Source organism: Sus scrofa, chromosome 8 (genome assembly GCF_054392235.1).
Source record: "Sus scrofa isolate SSC_HxYL_T2T_F1_AM1 chromosome 8, Sscrofa_HxYL_maternal_Yorkshire_Landrace_v2.0, whole genome shotgun sequence".
Taxonomy (NCBI): domain Eukaryota; kingdom Metazoa; phylum Chordata; class Mammalia; order Artiodactyla; family Suidae; genus Sus; species Sus scrofa.
In genome coordinates, this window is record NC_139390.1 from 105,247,631 (window position 1) to 105,266,435 (window position 18,805).

Genomic DNA, 18,805 nt, shown 5'->3' on the forward strand with positions numbered 1-18,805 from the left:
ACTATCCCGTAGAATCTTGTAGAAACTGAGGTCTCTTTTTTTAAGACATGTAATTATTATTTTAAATGATCTTCTTTAGAATCCATACAATACAAATCAGCTCAAAAAAATACCTTTTAAGTGTGTGGTTCAATTGATATATGTTGCTCAGTTAGGCCTCAGCCTACAGATCAGCAGTGAGGCTATGACAAACATGAAATAGCTATAATTCAAGGCAGAATGTGATAAGTTGATGAAGTATCATGGTAATTTAAATGAGGAAAATTTCCCTTCAGTTGAGAGAACCAAGAGAAGTATCTTGGAGCAGAAAAGGTTCAATGTGGCCTCGAAAATGGACAGCACAAACAGAGAAGCTAATGGAAATAATGAGGAAAGAAAATGGTGTGAGTAAATGCATAAAGACAGGAAACTATGATGTATATTGGTGTGTATTTGCAAAATAGCAAGAAATTGTTCATTTAGATTTTGGAAAAAAATATGGCCAGAAGTCAAATGGAAAAGCCAGCACCTGCCTTTGAATATCTACCTAGAGACCAAATTCAAAAGCTTATGTACACTTGTGCTACACACTTCTTTTTTTTTTCTTGTCCTTTTGTCTTTTTTAGGGCTGCACCTGCAGCATATGGAGGTTCCTAGGCTGGGGGTGCAATAGGTGCTGTAGCTGCCAGCCTACATCACAGCCACAGCAATGCAGGACCTGAGCCGCATCTGCAACGTACACCACAGCCCACGGCAACACCAGATCTTTAACCCACTGAATGAGGCCAGGGATCGAACCCTCAACCTCATGGTTCCTAGTTGGATTCCTTTCTGCTGCCCCATGACGGGAACTGCCTAAACATTCTAATATTCCTCTACTGATAAAATAAGAGAGCAGATACAAAAATACTCATAATTTGATGGTGACTTAATGTAGGAAGAAGAGGCAATGAGCATGAGTTATATGATTATATTTTGTTTCTCAGACTAGTCTTCTTTCAATAAAGAATAGTAGGAGATTCTGCTAAATAGGTTAGTTCAAAGAGATTTTTATGATAATTTTCTGTTCCTATACTGCTGTAGATAACAGTGTTTGTGGTAAAATTAATCCAGCATCAGAGTTACTAAAAATTTCAAAGCCATCTAATTTCTTTGATTTCGAAAGCTGATTATACCCTGTAGTTCCTGATTTGCATGCTGATTACAACCGTACAACTACAATGTAGCAACAACTGTAGCAACAACTGAAACAAGGACCTTCAAGCAAAGGCAACAGAAAAGATATAGAAGAATTCCAGGAGAATTTTCAGGATGCATTTAATCATGGTATCTCATTCTGAGGCAATTTCTCTGACTTAGTAAGGTGGATAGAAAGAGCAAAGATTAATTAAAGAAGTGAGAAATAATTGAATTCTAGGGGTTTCTTATTGATTTGCAGGACTCTGTGAGTAATAACATTGGTTTTTACTAATAGTAAAGAAAAAAAAAAAAAGCCTCTCAGGTTTGGAAGGAAAATAAGAGATTGTAATTGGGTGCCATAGAGCTCCCAGTAGTCAATCTAAAGAAAAAAGAAAATACTAACCGATAAAATGACTGTGTCCTTTTTAAAAATTACTAAGGAGTATAAGTCTCAATTTTATGTGGCATCAGTTTAGTCTAGACTTAGGTTAGAAACTGCTGACTATTCCCAAGTTGCCTTAAATATGGACTATTGGGATTGTGCTCCTGGAAAAATCCATTAGAATTCTCCATGGTTTCTAAAAGCATGGTCTTTCTGAGTGTACACACAATGGAATCTGTTGTTGCCTCTAAATATTTCTGCTTTTTAACAAACTAGGGATTTATATGTTAATTAAACTATAACAGTCAAGGTGATGGTCAAATAATTAAAGTTTATGTATGTGCAAGGGTGAGGATTAAGTGAACCCAATGCAATTCCCTCTGAAAATTTTTCTTGGATTAACTTCATAGATTCAGGAGATATTAGCAGGGGGTATGTTAGGACCACCAACTCTGCCATAGTACAGAGCAAACGCAGCCCTAACCAGGCCAGGTAAATAAATGATGAAAATTTGTATTGTTTCTGGTAACTTTGAGTTTGGTTTCAGAGAAAATTATATAGTTCTAAAAGTGATATAAATCGCCATAGGCTTTTTCAGATAAGGGTCACTTTAGTTAACAATCAATCTTCCTTTTGGTCAAACAGTGTCAGGACCTTCTTCATGGCTGAGGAATTCCTTACCTTGTGGATTTTGGTGGGAAGTAAAAATTGCCTATTATTATTGAAAAGTTGAATAGCTTCTCATGAGCCAGAAAGTAGATATATTATTTATGTCTTACCAAACAAATGCACTCACTTCATACTTGACTCAGGAGCTAGTGGCACAAGAGGCACAAAATTGTAGAACTTTTCCTCTTGGGTAGCCCTGGGGAGGTTTTGGGTAAGATTATGTCCTTATTACAGAAGTAGCAATTATATCAGGATTAGCAGTTACAGTTCAATTAAATTTTTAGAGCAGAAGAAGGGGCAGAAGTGACAACAGGTACACTAGTGTGTAGTGGCCATTCCAAGAGTTCTATAGCTGCTTAGTTTTGAGAAATTGTTCCTGAGTGCTTAATTGTTATCTTTCTTATTTAGTTCATCCAAAGATTCTGTGAGCTACTGTGTAACTATTTAATAAGTTCCTTATCTAATTCAGTCAGAGAGTGGGTTTACCTTCCTCGAAACTAACAGCCATGACTGACAAAATATCTAGTTAATACTAACAATCTTTTAAATTGTGATATAGTGTCTTAGATTGTGTTTCCCAAAAACTCACCTAGAGATGAAACATTGAAGGTTAAATGTCATATTTGTGAAGTCATTCTAGAAAATACCAGTTTGTGGTGTTCCCATTGTGGTGCAGTGGAAACAAATCCGACTGGGAACCACGAGGTTGTGGGTTTGATCCCTGGCCTCACTCAGTGGGTTAAGGATCTGGCATTGCCGTGAGCTGTGGTGTAGGTCACAGATGCGGCCCGGATCCTGAGTTGCTGTGGCTCTGGCATAGGCCGGTGGCTACAGCTCCGATTAGACCCCTAGCCTGGTAAACCTCCATATGCCACGGGTACAGCCCTAAAGGGACAAAAAGACAAAAAGACAAAAAAAAAAAAAAAAAAAAAAAAGAAAGAAAATACTAATTTGAGAGTGGGGAAGTAAAGGGAAGGGGAAAAGCTAAATATATTATTGAGCAGATTCTTGCTTTCAACAGCTCTGGGAGAAAATGTAGAACCCACCTCAGAATCATCTCTCTTCACCTAAAGAGGAAATGATAAATCATAATACAGCCATAATTAGCCTTTCTCATTGTGCACCTCTGAGGCAGGGACCTCATGTGTGTAGCAGACACATCTGGATACCAAGGACAGCCCACCTACATAGCAGCCTCCTCCAGACCATCTAGTCTTACTTAGTGAGGATGCCCGGACATTGACAATCAATATAGAGACATCTCTTTTTCCTTCTTTGAACTTCATCCCTAGGAAACTATCTCGGACTCTGCTTGGACTGTGTTTCTGGTTCCTATCTGTGCTATAACAAGTCATCATATATATAGTAGCTCAAAACAATACAGATTTATTGTCTTACAATTCTGGAAGTTGGAAGTGCAAAATCAGTGTCACTGCACAGTTTTTAGGTATCAGTAATACTGGCTACTATTAAGGATTTGAGGGGAGAATCTGTTGCCTACATCTATTTAGCTTCTAGTAGCCTCCTGTGATGGTTAATTTTATGTATCATTTTGACTAGCCCATGAGATGCTGGGATAGCTGGTGAAACATTAGTCCTGAGTGTGCCTGTGAGGCTGTTTCCAGGAGAGATTAGCATTTAAATCAGTAGGTGGAATAAGAAGATGGCCCTCACCAATGTAAAAGGGCATCATCCAATCCACTGAGGGCCTAAACAGAACAAAAAGGCAGAGGAAGGGCAAATTTGCTCTTTATCTAAGCAGGGATATCCTTCTTCTCCTGCTCTCAGACATCAATGATCCAGGTTCTTAGACCTCAGGACTTGAACTGAAACTTAATACCATTGACTCCCCTGGTTCTCAGGCCATCAGGCTTGGACTGGAACTGTATCATTGGCTTTTTTGGGTCTCTAACTTGCAGACAGCAGATTGTGGAACTTCTCAGACTCTAAAATTGCAGAAGCCAATTCCTCACAATACAGACATTATTATTTTATTGTACTTTGTTGAACTTTGAAAATTTTGCATTTTTTGCATAATGATGGTTTATGTTAACCCTGCCTTGTCAAATGATGTTAGCAATTTTTTTTAGCGATAAAGCATTTTTAATTAAGGTATGTACATGTTTTAGACACAATGCTGTTGTGCACTTAGTAAACTAAATTATATGCGCTGGAAAACCAAAACATATGTGACTCAATTTATTGTGATACTCACTTTTTTGCAGTGATCTGGAACCAAATTTACAGTGTCTCCAACATATGCCTATAATTCTTTCTATGTATCTGTATCTATATACACTTGGTTCATTTTCTCTAGAGAACCTTGACTAATATATCTCCTGTATCCCTTGGCTTGTAGCTGTCTTCTTTCCTCTACAAAGTGCATCATGCCTGTCTCTATTTCTATCATCATATCACCTTTTCCTCTGATTCAGACTCTTCTTATGTCCCTGTTATAGGGATCCTTGCTATTACACTGGACACACTCAAATAATCCAAGATAACTATTTCATCTCAAGATCATTAATTTGATCACATTTCCAGAATCCCTTTTGCCATGAAAGGTAACATTGACAGACTCTGGGGATTAGGAAATGAGCATCTCAGAGTCCATTATTCGGGATCTTCCATAAATGGGACTTCCTGTTGGGCAGTAAAACTCCTTCACTCAGCAGTCTTTCTTTGGTTTTGAAATGCATTTGTTTTGCAAGAGTAGAAAAATCTGGGAAATTTATCTTTCAGCCCACATTTTTTACTGACTGGAAGCTACTCTAGGGGCATTAACTTCTTAGCACTTTGTGTCTCCTTTCCCACCCCCACCCTCCACCACCAACTTCAGCCAATAGAAAATCCTGAGGTGGAGAGTTTCGGGTGTTTTTAATAAGATGCTACTGGCATACACTAGAATGGTGAGTATTGAGGGGACATGAGCACGGCCTCAACAATGTTTAATACATAGTAACCATGACAATTAGCCAAAATAATTAACTAAATACAATGTAAAAAAGTTCAGTTCTAGGTAAAGAACATATGACTCACACTTTTCCCTTGGAGGCCATGAGTTTCCTATGCTTATGTAGTTTGAATGTCTCCACTGGTAAGACACAAAAGAGGGAGTGCAAAATATACTTCATAGCAGACATTTGAGAGTTACCTGATAAGGAAAGAGGAAAGCAATTATTCATGAATTTTATGCCAACCCTTTAAAGGTCAGGGTAGACGTGAAGGATGAAACTGGGAGATCAAGTCACAGCACTGACTTCAAAGAGAAATTTTAATAGCCTTCTGTTAATTTTTGTGGATAGTTAATGTTAGTCTCCCAGTCCCTTTTGTAAATTGAGCACCAGCAAGCATGATAATTATTCAACTGTATTTTGGTCATCAAAGTTTTTATGGTATTCCCACAAAACTTGAGTTGCATGTAGTTTATTCAGGTTTAGGATATAGCAAGGTATGTATCTGGAAATGAAAGTAAGAAAGATCTTACTATGTAGGAATTTGCCATCAAATCCATTAGTCAGCGTGTTAGACAAATTCTATACATTACCAAAATTCTACTTACGAATACTTTGTTTTATTGTAGATACAGAATTCAAAAATTAAAACATGCAAAGTTTTTCTATATTGGAAAATATAAACAGACTTATGGATATAAGGACAAAGGTCCTATAAGGGTGATTTTGCCAGTTTGGTTGTTTTTGTTTGTTTGTTTGTTTTTGTTTTTTGGTTTTTTTTTTTTCTGGTTTCCTTCTGGTTCTCAATTAAGTATTTCATAGTAGTTAGGGATGCAGATGGAATTATTCCTTAAACTCGATCCTGTGAATAATGCATTTTGCCTCTTTGTCAGTGATCTCAGAATTATCCCCTGGTTATTTTAGATAAACTGAGCCATAATGCATCAAGAATCACAAGTTTAACTGTTTCATACTAAGAGAGCATTGAGGGATGCGCCTGAGAAAAGGACAGACTTAGATCTTATTTCTTATGCCTGCTCTGAGGAACCTGCAAGAACTCCTAATACTATTTAAGCTGTTGATTTTTTTCTCACACGATCTTCTAGCTGGGCAACTGTTTTTGAGTTTCAGTTAATCAAAAGGTTTGAGATTGTGTAACCTGAAATGATAATCAAGAACTTGTGGTAGATACAAGTTGTATTTAATTCCCCAAATGTATTTAATTTGCAAACCCTTCTTTAAATAAAATGTAATACAATTCTACACATAAGAAATTGGCTAAAGACCCTTGGAGGAATAACTTGGAAGTGAAGGGTCCTGATGCTCAATTTTCAGTAGCATCAGGGTAAACTTTCTTTTGGGACCAAAATTTAATCATTTGACTTTTGGGAGGCACAAATAGTTTTTGAGCAGGAAAATACCTGGATTCTAAAAATAATTTAGAAGTATTATGTCATAACAGGACAGAGAAAGGCCTAATGCAGGGAAACATTAGAATTCTGTTGTAACAATATAGGTATGAAATGTTTTAGCACCAACTAGAGGATCATTGGAATTGAAACTGAAAAGATCTTCGCAGGGTTTGAAGTTAGATCAACAGAAATAAGAGAAGGAAAAGTGAGAATTAAGAATGACTCTGAGGATCTGATTTCTATAAGGATAATGAACAGGAGAATACTGTGCCAAGTGGAAGACAAAGAGAAATCAAGAAGAAGATCAAGTTTATAATTCTAATTTCCAGCATTTTCAAATTTGGCTGTAGGCCAAAGGAAATCCAGGTGAAAATCTAAACCAAGAAGTATAAATGCAAGGGTAATGTTTGGTAGACAGTTTAGGGTTAGAAAATAGAGACATCCTACATAACTTGTAACAAATATATAAATACCCTATCTATCAATACATGTATAAAACCTCCATGGTACTTGAAATAAAATGAAGGAGGTGCACAATAAATACATCTAGATTCTTGTTTTTACACTTTTATTTTTCTTTCATTAGCACCTCATTTTCCTTTTAGTTGATTGAAATTTGGGAGGTGATTATCAGACTTACACAATAAATATTGAGCTCACATTGTATTAATGCATCTAGAAACCACATAGTATATATGTACTCCTACTTTGAAAAGTAGAGTTATGGATCTCAAAATGTATTCGGTTAATAAATAACTTGATTTTAAAAACGTGGTTTTGAGTACATAACTGCCCTGTTTTACTATTGACAGCAAACTAGGTAATGCATTTTAATGTTATAATTTTATATTGATTATGCATAAAGAAAACAAAATATAAAAGTTTTCCTTTTCATGTTTTTACATTTGCTCCCTTATATGATAAATTAGACATACCTTTGGAAATCAAGCAATTTCTTGTTTAATAGAAATTTAAACATGATTAGAAGACATTAAAATAAACATTCAAATTCAAATAAAATTTATTTCTCATATTATTAAAATGCTAAATATGTGACACTATCTAAAGTACTTTAAAATTACCAGTCCATAATTATGACTTCAAAAATATTAAATATAGATTTCTGGGGACTAATCAAATTAATAAATCTGTGCCAACAGTGGATTATATAAATATTGATGCTTCCAGTAGTAAATATAATTGAGTATAATAGCCAAATATTTGTGTAAATGAATGGAAAGAGGTGTGCAGCTAAAAACCTTACATGCGGATATATGAATTCTAAAATGGAAACATGAGGATTTCTAGTATGCATATAAATCTGCCTATAATAAAACAGTAGAAGATAGTAGATACTATATAGATAATGAAGTAAATCAAAATAGTAGTTTCAAAAATAGTTTTAAGACTAAAAACTGCACAGTTCAGAGAAGGAGGTGAAAAACAAATTCTCCAATAAAGTAAAACATAAATGAGGCTGGGAAACATAGTTGTCTATAAAATGGACAAGGAATAACTCACACTGTATTCTAAGGTAAGAATTTGTCATTTCACTGCATCCAGTCCATAATATTGTCAGTGATTGGGAAGTTTGAAGTTGGGCTTAGGGCAAGTATGGTGTGGTAGATAAAATTTGGGGCTCTAGAGCCAGCATTTCTAGGGTAGAATTATCTGAGTAGTTTATGGCAAGTGACTTAGAATCAGTTTCCTCATCTGTAAAATTGGATATAAATAAGGCCTACCTCATAAATTATTGTGCAAATTAACTCAGTTAATACATCAGCATGGATTAATGTATTAACTGAGTGTACAGTATCGAGCATCATACTGACCATGTAGTTCTTGATAAATATTATCCTTTATAACAGAAATACATTGTTTGGAAGAGTCATTTTATTTTTGATAATTTCCCCTTCCACCGTTCTCTTTTCTTCTGATGTTTCCAGGCAATAGAATGAATAAAATTTTGGAGAATATATGCTCTGGTACTTCTCATACCATTCTGTCCCTTATGCTTTCTTAAGATAGTTTGTCATCCCTGAACACTTTTCATTTTGATTTCCAAAGTCTAACTCAAGTCAGGATTTTAGAAATTTGTGGACTCTTCTTTGACTCTGACATATGGTAACCTTCTCCATTATGAATCTTAGAGGAACAAAAATTATATTCTATGTCTTATATGTTCTCTAAAATTATTATTTTTTAAGTAACAAGATTGCAAATCCCTTGAAGACAATACCAGATAGTATTGTTCTCAATTTCTAGTGTGTAGACCCATTCAATTCGAAGAACAGATTAAAAACTGAATCTACTAACTTAGTAACGAAATCTGTCTTCATGTAATGCATTATTGCTACTCAATAGTCTTTGTTAATTTCTTCTATTAATTTTTAACTTTTTCAAAAATTCAGACTTTCTGTTTGAATAGAATGTAACTGATGTGATATAGATATTAACCAGATATGAATATCAAATATCTCTATTTTGTATAATATTTTTTATTCTGTTGTAGCTAGATTACTGTGGTAAACCTTATGGAATTTCCAAAGAAAGGAATCACCAAGTAGAAATAAGCATGAGAATTAGTAACTTGGTTAAGACAAAAGTTCTGTGAAGGCCTCCTTAATTACTGGTGCCATTCTGACTAGGACAAATAAAATGGATGGGGAACAGTTGGCATCAAATTTCCAAAAAATAATAAGTGAGCCAGAAAGTAAAGAATGTCTGTCATTAAAATGGAACAAAAACGGAGAAAAATAAATACTACCCAGACTAAGATGAAATTGGAAAATATTTTAGCAAATTAAAGTCTCCATAGAGACAGCCATTCTCAAAAAAAAAAAAAATGTATGTTTTGATTTGGAAAGGTTATGGTAAAGACCAGAGGTGGCTGTTATTTGTTTAAGAGCATGTATTAAAAAATAAGACACTACTAATTTTAATAAATGAGTACTGTGTCCATCTGATGTTATCTAAATAGCAGTACTAACATGGGAAGTACAGCAACTTCAGTCTTCTCTAAGAAGTCATATCACATATTCTTCTTATAAATATATGTATAGAAATGCATATAAATGTATTTAATTCATGAGTAACATTCTCTATTATAATGTAATCGTTGTTTAGTCTTGTGACTAAGTAATAAATTATTGAGCATTTGCTGTCATGTTGATCAGTTGCATACATAAATAATTTTCTTTTTTCGTTATTTAAAATCACATGAGCATTACTCAGTGGGTTTTGAAAGAACAACATCTTGCCCATTAGTTCCTAATGGATGTTATCATTCGGAGAGAGCAATTTGGAAATAGGCTACTGTGGAGACTGAGAAATGTCATCATCTGCCATCTCTCCTACCATTTTAAGTAAAAGTGACAAAGAAAAACCTGAGCTTGCTATATTATTAGCAAAAATGTCAATTCATGGATTATTAGTGTAAATGGCTGCAGGCAGTTAGTACTGTAACATATGGGTCTAATGAAGAAATGCAAAGCAAAAAACATTTTGTGAGAGTTTAAATGAGGTCATTCATCTGTTTTTGAACAAAGATTTCCCACCCCAGTCTCACATGTATAAGTGAGCAGTGTTTGATTAAGACATTTTTTTTAAAATTGTATCATTTAAACTACCGTAATTTTCTGTGACCCAATGAAATAAGTGAATAGAAGACAAGAATGAATATTCAACAAGTAGTATAATAATACCTGAATCTAGACTGGCTTTCTTTACAATTTGTTTCTGCTTATTAAAGTTGGTCTCCTTTTATGTTATTTCTAAAAATAAAAATTTGAAAATATCTCAGTTATACACAATTTCAGAACAATTCTCCGTTCAGTAAGTATTTGCAATAGTTATTATAAATTCAATTAAAATTATGGTAAAACGTGGTTAATTTTTTTAACAGTAAAAAGTTGTGGTTTTTAATGTGATTAATTTAGATTCTTAATGTGATTAATTTGACTTTTAAAAATTTAGTTTGCAATTATAAACATGGAAACATAAAATAGTAATTTATATTTGAACAGCTACAATGAGCTGTTCAAACATAAATTTATGCTTCATATTTTCTTAGAGATACCTTTCTGAGTGAAACTTGAATGGTCAGGGAAGTAATTTAGACTACTGTTTGATATTTTTGTACAATGGAAGACTAGCCAGCAACTGCAACTAAAACACCTTTCTTGCAAAGTAGGAATGACTGAAAAGTACTGAATAAAAATTGCATGTAGTTACTTTAGCTGGCACAAATTTGTGAAGGAAACACCACTGCCAGGTTCAAATGTATTCTCTCTCACAGGAGAGGGAAACAAGGGCATCTAAAACTCTAATGGCTTTCTGTTAATATTGACTCACTAGATGCTATAATTTTTTCGGCAATTTCTTATCAATCAAAATAATAGAATGTTACCATCATTTAGGTGTCAGGAACAGGAACATCAGTCAAAAGAAAAAGAAAAAGAAACCAAAGGGAATAAAAAGGCAGAATGAAGAAACTAGCAGTTCTTTGTTGCCATTTGTTTCCAGTCATACTACCAGTAGATCATGATTTTTATTTTATTTATTTATTTATTTATTTATTTATTTATTTATTTATTCTTTAGGTCTGTACCTGCAGCATATGGAGGTTCCCAGGCTAAGGGTCTAACTGGAGCTACAGCTGCCCACCTATGCCATAGCAATGCAGGATCTGAGTTGCGTCCGCGACCTACACCACAGCTCATGGCAACGCTGGATCCTTAACCCACTGAGCAAGGCCAGGGATCGAACTCACAATCTCATAGTTCCTAGTTGGATTCTTTTCAGCTGCTCCACGACAGGAACTCCACTAATAGATTATGATCATTAAAAACAAAATACGAATGTAGAGAGATAAAATTTAATTAAATGACATCCAGAATTGTCACTTTTTTAATATTTAAATCCTATTTATTTTTTGTATTACTCAATGAACTTATTACGTTTATAGTTGTACAATGATCATAACACCCAACAGAATTGTCACTTTTTTGTTACTGAGGTATTGTCTCCTTTAAATTCACTACAGAAAGTTAAAAAACAAAACAAAAACCTCCTCAGTAGTGCTGAGTCCACCACTGCTTTTCATTAAAAATTTTTTTAACTTTAACATTCTTTAACAGCCAAATTTTAATTTATTTATTTTGGATACCAGCCATAGGCCATTTAAAGCTGCCTTTAAATGGGCTCTAGCATAATGGCTAAATGGTTTACAATGTAAAATTAGGCACTTGGGCAAGATTTTTTTTTTCTATTAATTTAGGGCTTTCTGCTAAATGTAGCCTATATGAAGCATTGTAATGAAAACTATGAACAATTCAGAATCCCCAAAATTTTAAAACCCATTCATCTTTCATGGTAAGATTACTTTTTTTAATGACACAGCAAATGTTGTTCTCAAACTCGAGCCAATTCAATATGGTGATGGCAGTCTGTCTGAAATGCAGAAGATGACTACTTGACCATAATGTCTATTTATTGCATGGCCAACACAGACTGAAAGCCTTAATAATGAAGTAAAAATTTTCTAGAGCTTTCTAGTCTAGTTCTAGTTTTGAAACTATGTATTATCTGTCATTTGTCTCATTTTAAAGTATGCTTACCTTTCCTTCTGCAACTTGAACTAAGGGAAATAATAAGTATTAAAAACCCCTGAATTTTCTGTACATTAATGAGAAAAGTAGTGAATTTGAGTAAAGTCGATTTACTAGGAAATGATATATGTATGCATTTTTATAGGAATTGAGCAATAGGAAATGGTGTCGAGAGTTCTGGGTTGAGGATTTGGGGTATATAAAAATAATCAGGTTATTGCAAGCATTGTGAGATAAAGTCCAACTAATTTCCATGAGTATTTTGTGTGTACTTTCTGATCGCTATTACTCCAATATTTGAATACCACTGATGATTCAGTTTTTTTGGAGTAAATTATCATATTTATGTCATAACTTTCCACATCTCTTTCTTCCTACCTATATTGTAAATTGACAGCAATAAACTTCAGTTTAATATACTTATGTCTTTAAGTTAGAAAGAAGTAGATTTAAAATTACTTGAATGAAAAAGTACCCTTCTCTTCTATTTTTTAATCTTACTATTTCTGTTTCAAAGCAGTAATTTGCATCCATGAAGCCCAATCATAATTCTATGAAACATGGTCCTGTTTAGCAGTGATATAAAGAGCTGTAAGGAATGTTTAAAAAAATCTAGAAAGAGCAAAAACTCTGTCTTCTTTCATATTTCTTATTTCTTCAGCTGTTTCTTTTCAACACTGACATTCAATGACAGCATTTCATGTTTTATTTGTTATTTTGTGGCAAGGCTTAGATACTTTAGAATATTTTGCTTATAAATATAATCAACACAAGTGTTTCTTTATTGCCTTAATTTTGACAAACTATGTAAGGCCTTTTGGAACCTATAAAGAGAGTATAACATATAGGATCTACTCTCACAATGTTTAGAGTACTTCCTGAAGAGACCAAGCATTCAGGTGTGAAGTACCAACCTTAGTACATGTGGCCTTTCTATAACCATTAAAGAATAATGTTGCTTAAAGGTTGAAAGCTTTGGACAATTCACATCCTGTGGGGGAAGATCAATGCAGGAATATGTAAATCACAAATATGTAAAAATGTATTTTAAGTGAACAGCACATAGTAACTTTTATCTTAAAAATTAAGTGTAGTTTTATGTTGGAGAGACCAAAGACAGAAATTGATAAATGTACCAATCCAGAATAGTGCTTTTGTCAATGATAATGGCTAGGCATCTAGGAAGTCAATAGGAAGGCTCAGTACTTGCTGAGTGTTTCCAATATGCCAGACACTCTTTTTCTGCTTCTGTATAGATTGTAGATCTCTATATACTCCTCACAACTGCTCCGTGAGGCTCTGATTATCACTGAATTAGAAATGATGAAACACAGGTTCAAGGAGGTTAATTAACTTATCCAAGGTGACAGGGTTACCAATGAGAGATTTTATGTTCTATAAAGTATTGGGAGACAATGTTTCATGGGTCTCATATTTCCACAACTTTTATGAGCAGAATCATTGATTGTCATTTTTTTTGAACTCCTTTTTCAAGGATGTTGTTGTAACTTTGGAGAATAGAAATAGTCTCCTTCTGAGTAAAGGGACGGGCATGCTTGTATCTCATTATATAATGTTCAAGTTCTCTGATCTCATTGTTTCTCTCATATAATGCATATTTGTGTATAGTTGTTACTTTAGCAGTCTTCGTATTTTCTCAAATATGAGACCTCCAGGATTGTTCTTCTTCAAAATTGTTTTGGCAATTCAGACTTCCTTGAGCTTCCATATGAACTTTAGCATAGATTTTTCTATTTCTGCAAAAAAAAAAAAAAAAAAAAAAAAAAAAAAAACCCAGGATTTTGATTGAGGTTGTAATCTGTAGATCACTTGATAAGTATTGACATCTTAGCAATATTGTCTTCCTGTCCCTAAATAATGTTCTCATTTATTTGTGTCTTTTATAATTTCTTTTAACAATTTTTCTAGATTTTATTGTATAAATCTTCACCTAATTGATATCTTAGATTTTGATGCTATTCTAAGTGGAGTTTTCTTAATTTTATTGTTCATTGTTAGTGTATAGAAATGCAGCTGATTTTTGTGTATTGACTGTGTATGTTGCTACTTAACTGAATTCACATAATAGGTTTAGAATTTTTTATTTTTTGGGTGTGTGTAGAATCTTTATGGGTTTCTACATTTCATATGCAGATAGATATAATTTGACTAATTTTATTTATCTTGCCCAATTGCTCTGGCTAGAGCACCCAACAGTACTATGTTGAATAATGGTAAAAGTAGGAATCCTTTCTTTGTTCCCAATTTTAGAAGAATATCTTGCAGTCTTTCACCACTGGGTATAATGTTCATTGTGGTTTTTCATGTAAAGCTTCTACAATGTTGAGGTAATTTCCTTCTAACTGAGTTAGGAATGAGTTAGATAGTTTTCCCTCCTTGTCATTGTTTTTAAATGTTTGAGAAGTATTGGTTCTCAGTACTTCTTTATGGGTTTTGTATATTCATTAGTGAAATTTATTGAGACGAGAGCTTTTCTTTGTGGGAAGAATTTTTTCTTTTATGATTGATTCAATCTCTTTCCTAGTTATAAGTCTATTCAGATTTTCTACTTTTTCATGATTCCATCTTGGTAGGTTTTGTGTTTATAGGAATGTCCATTTCATCTAGGTTATCTCATTTGTTGGTGTATACTTATTCATATTCCTTTTGTATAATCCTTTTTATGTATATGGAATTGGTAATAATATCCCCCTTTCATTTATGATTTTGAATTCAAAAGGATTTCTCAGTATTTAACCATTATTAAAACCATGACATTGCCATAATGGCTATACTAATCTATAATCCTACCAGTTCTGTACAAAATGTCCCCTTCATCTCATCTTTGTCTATAATAAAAACAATAATTTTTATTTTTTTCCACTTTGATCAATAAAAGAAACTACAATGCTTCACATTTTTATTGGCCATTTTAATATTTTTTTCTGTGAAGGATCTTTTTAAGTCATTTCCTCTTGTTTTTTATACGTATTTGCTTTTTAATATTAATTTGTGGAAACATTTTTATAGTATAGATATTAACATTTTTCTATACATAAAGCAAATATACCAAACAGCAGCATATCTTCATTTTATTCATAGTGCTTTTGCTTAGTTGTTTAAGTTGAGACATTATCTAGCCATCATGCTAGATTACTTGGATGATATTACTTGGATGATAATAAACAAATGCTACATAAATAAATGCTACAAAGAACCTTCCACTCCCACATATCTTTATATAATTTAATTTAATACTCTTCTAAAATTTAAAGAAATAAAAGATTTTACAATATAACATTATAAACAGCTAAAGAATCTATGTTAGATAATTCTGGTTCTAAAGTCTTCTGGCCATTTTCCCACTCTGGGCTCTAGCTTTGTAGCAAGTATCTATTGTTGCCTGGGTTTCTCAGAACCCATGTCTCCAAATTCCCTCATGCAGTTCACAAAGGGATTTCAAGATAATTATCCAAACAAAAACAAGTTGATTATAAAAGAAATTCAGTTTCTAGTTGTTAGGATTATAGAATCTCAAGCCTAAAATTCTCTTAAATTACCTTCTCACCCTTGGGAATCTACATTGCATAAAGCCCCTGAAATATATTTTTCACAATGACCGCTTTTATTCCATAGCCTCTTGCTGAAGAATGCTAGTGGTAAAATTTACTGTCCATTTTTTTTCTCTTTATTCCTCCACATGGAAACTTTTATATTATTTATTGATTTTAACTTCTATTAAATTTCAGTTCTTATCATTTGTAATTTTTTAACCATTCCCTTGTTTTTTAGTCTTTTTTTATTCAGCCTCAACTTCTGTAGAAATCCTCCTTCAATAGCTCCAGCCCATCCTTGACTTCTCTCATTCTGGATCATATTTTCTTGTGACACATACCTCAGTATTTCCTTATTTTCTGTTGCTTTCTAATTTAATGATCTATCAATGAGTATAAATTTTTGTTTTCCCAATATACTAGTATCCAGTCTCCTCATATTCTCTTCCTTTTTTTACCCTTTATTTTCAAGAAGTGTAAGGCTTATATTTTCATTTCATATATTTAGATTACAAATACTGCTTTAAGTATATGTATAGTACAAAAAAATCTTACATTTTGGATAGTTATACGTTCATTTAAACATTTTTGTCTAGTAGAAGTAAATTGCAAAATCAAAATCATAAACAAAACCCTTTCTTTTAAACACACACACACACGCATACACATACTTCCCTTGAACATTTGGCTTTTTATTTGATCAGAGTACAGTATGTTTATTTGCAGCCATTCTCCAGGAATACTGGATAGTTCATAATAGATGGAGTATGATTTTTTGGCCCTTGCAATTTGATATTATAAAATGAGTACAAATAATATATTTTCTACAGTCAATTCAAAAATGAAATATAATCCAACGGAGTGGTATAAACTATCTCAAATGTCAAAACTTTGAATATATGAAATTACATAGGATTTTAATGCCTTATAAAGAGGGGATAAGCTTTCAACCATTCAAAAACACCCAGTTTCTTACATATGAAAGTAACCCTTGGTGACAGCAATTGCCTGAAGTGACCAATCTCTGACTTCTTTTTCTAGTGAAAGGTGATTAAGAGGGTGATAGCAAGCTAACTCTGTGAACATCTGGATTTAAACAATAGACTAAGCCAGATCTGATCATGTTTCAGTTCTGAAAATGGAAGAGAAATATTACAGGTTATGCTGACACATAGATTATTTCTGACTCCTAGTTGTATCAACAGCACATCACATTTTTGCCCATATATTCTCACTGAGGTTATCATAACATGGGCAGTTGGCATAACCTGGAGGTCTGTTTCCTCTTTATCCAAGAGATGTATCTTTTTTTTTATTTCTATCCAGTTATCATTTAGATCATTGTAGCAAAATACACATAAAGATAGTGAATTATATGTTTTATTGCTATGGATGTAGAGATGTATATACCTTTAGTAATATAAATACACATATTATATGTATTTATTATGTGGCTCAATGTGTTAAGAATCCAGCATTATCATTGCTGTGGCTAGGGCCACTGCTGTGGCCTGGGTTTAATCCCTTGCCTGGGAACGGCCACATGCTGCAGGCATAGCCAAATAAATAAAGAAATTTCCAAACTTCCCAAAACTTTTTACTAAAGTAAAGTACATACAAATGTATACTCATAAAATAATTTTAAAATATAAAAAGGTTTACAACACAATGGACATAGTTTATTATTATTTCAAGGAAAGATATTTGTCTTATTTTGTAATAGCTCCATGAAAGAAATGGGATTCTAAGTCCATGCTTGTTCACCATATTTTGAAACATAAAAAATACAACTCAACAGCAAAAAAGCCAACAACCCAATGGAAAAATGGACAAAAGACCTGAATAGACATTTCTCCAAGGAAGATGTACAGATGGCCAACAAGCACATGAAAACATGCTCAACATCACTGATTATTAGAGAAATGCAAATCAAAACTACTATGAGGTATCACCTGACAATGGTCAGAATGGCTATCATTAGCAAGTCCACAAATAACAAATGCTAGAGGGGGTGTGGAGAAAAGTGAACCCTCCTGCACTGTTGGTGGGAATGTAAGCTGGTACAACCACTATGGAGAACAGTATGGAGGTACCTTAGAAAACTATACATAGAACTACCATATGACCCAGCAATCCCACTCTTGGGTATATATCCAGACAAAACTTTCCTTAAAAAAGACACATGCACCTGCATGTTCATTGCAGCTCTATTCACAATAGCCAAGACATGGAACAATCCAAATGTCCATCAACAGATGACTGGATTAGGAAGATGTGATATATATACACAATGGAATACCACTCATCCATAAAAAAGAACAACATAATGCCATTTGCATCAACATGGATGGAACTAGAGACTCTCATCCTGAGTGAATTAAATCAGAAAGAGAAAGACAAAGACTATATGATATCACTTATATCTGGAATCTAATACAAGGCACAAATGAACCTTTCCACAGAAAAGAAAATCATGGACTTGGAGAATAGACTTGTGGTGGCCAAGGAGGAGGGGGTCGGGGAGGGAGCGGGTTGGAGTGGGAGCTTGGGGTTAATATTGCCTTTGGAATGGATTAGCAATGAAATCCTGCTGTGTAGTACTGGGAACTATGTCTAGTCACTTATGATGAAGCATGATAATGTGTGAAAATAGAATGTGTACATGTATGTGTAACTGGGTCACCATGCTGTATGGTAGAAAAAAATTGTATTGGTGAAATAACTATTAAAAATAATAATAATAATAAAATTGAATTATTAGGGAAAAAATGTCTGCCATTGAGTTACAGTCATCTTCTTCCTGCAGAGAATATCAAAAATGCTAAAAAGAAACTTAAACTGGTAAAAAAAAGAAGTGTATATCTGCTAAAAATTTAAATGAGATGAAAAGAATAAAAATAAACTGATGAAAAATCAAATAACCCCATAGTGCTATGGTTTGTGTTCTCATATAATCTCTGGTGCATCCTTGTCACCATGTATTCAGTAGTAATGATTGTTTTAGGAGAAATCCTTCGTGACATAATTCGCCATTACAGCCCTCTAAAGTGGAAATTTTTCTTACTAA

At 33.5% G+C, this 18,805-nt stretch overlaps 1 long non-coding RNA gene across 3 annotated transcripts in view; it reads left to right on the plus strand.

Annotated features, from left to right (window-relative positions):
* The window catches only part of LOC146400962 (uncharacterized), a 363,387-nt gene that overhangs the window by 1,700 nt on the left and 342,882 nt on the right, over positions 1-18,805 (plus strand). The gene's annotated exons all lie outside the window — the stretch shown is intronic.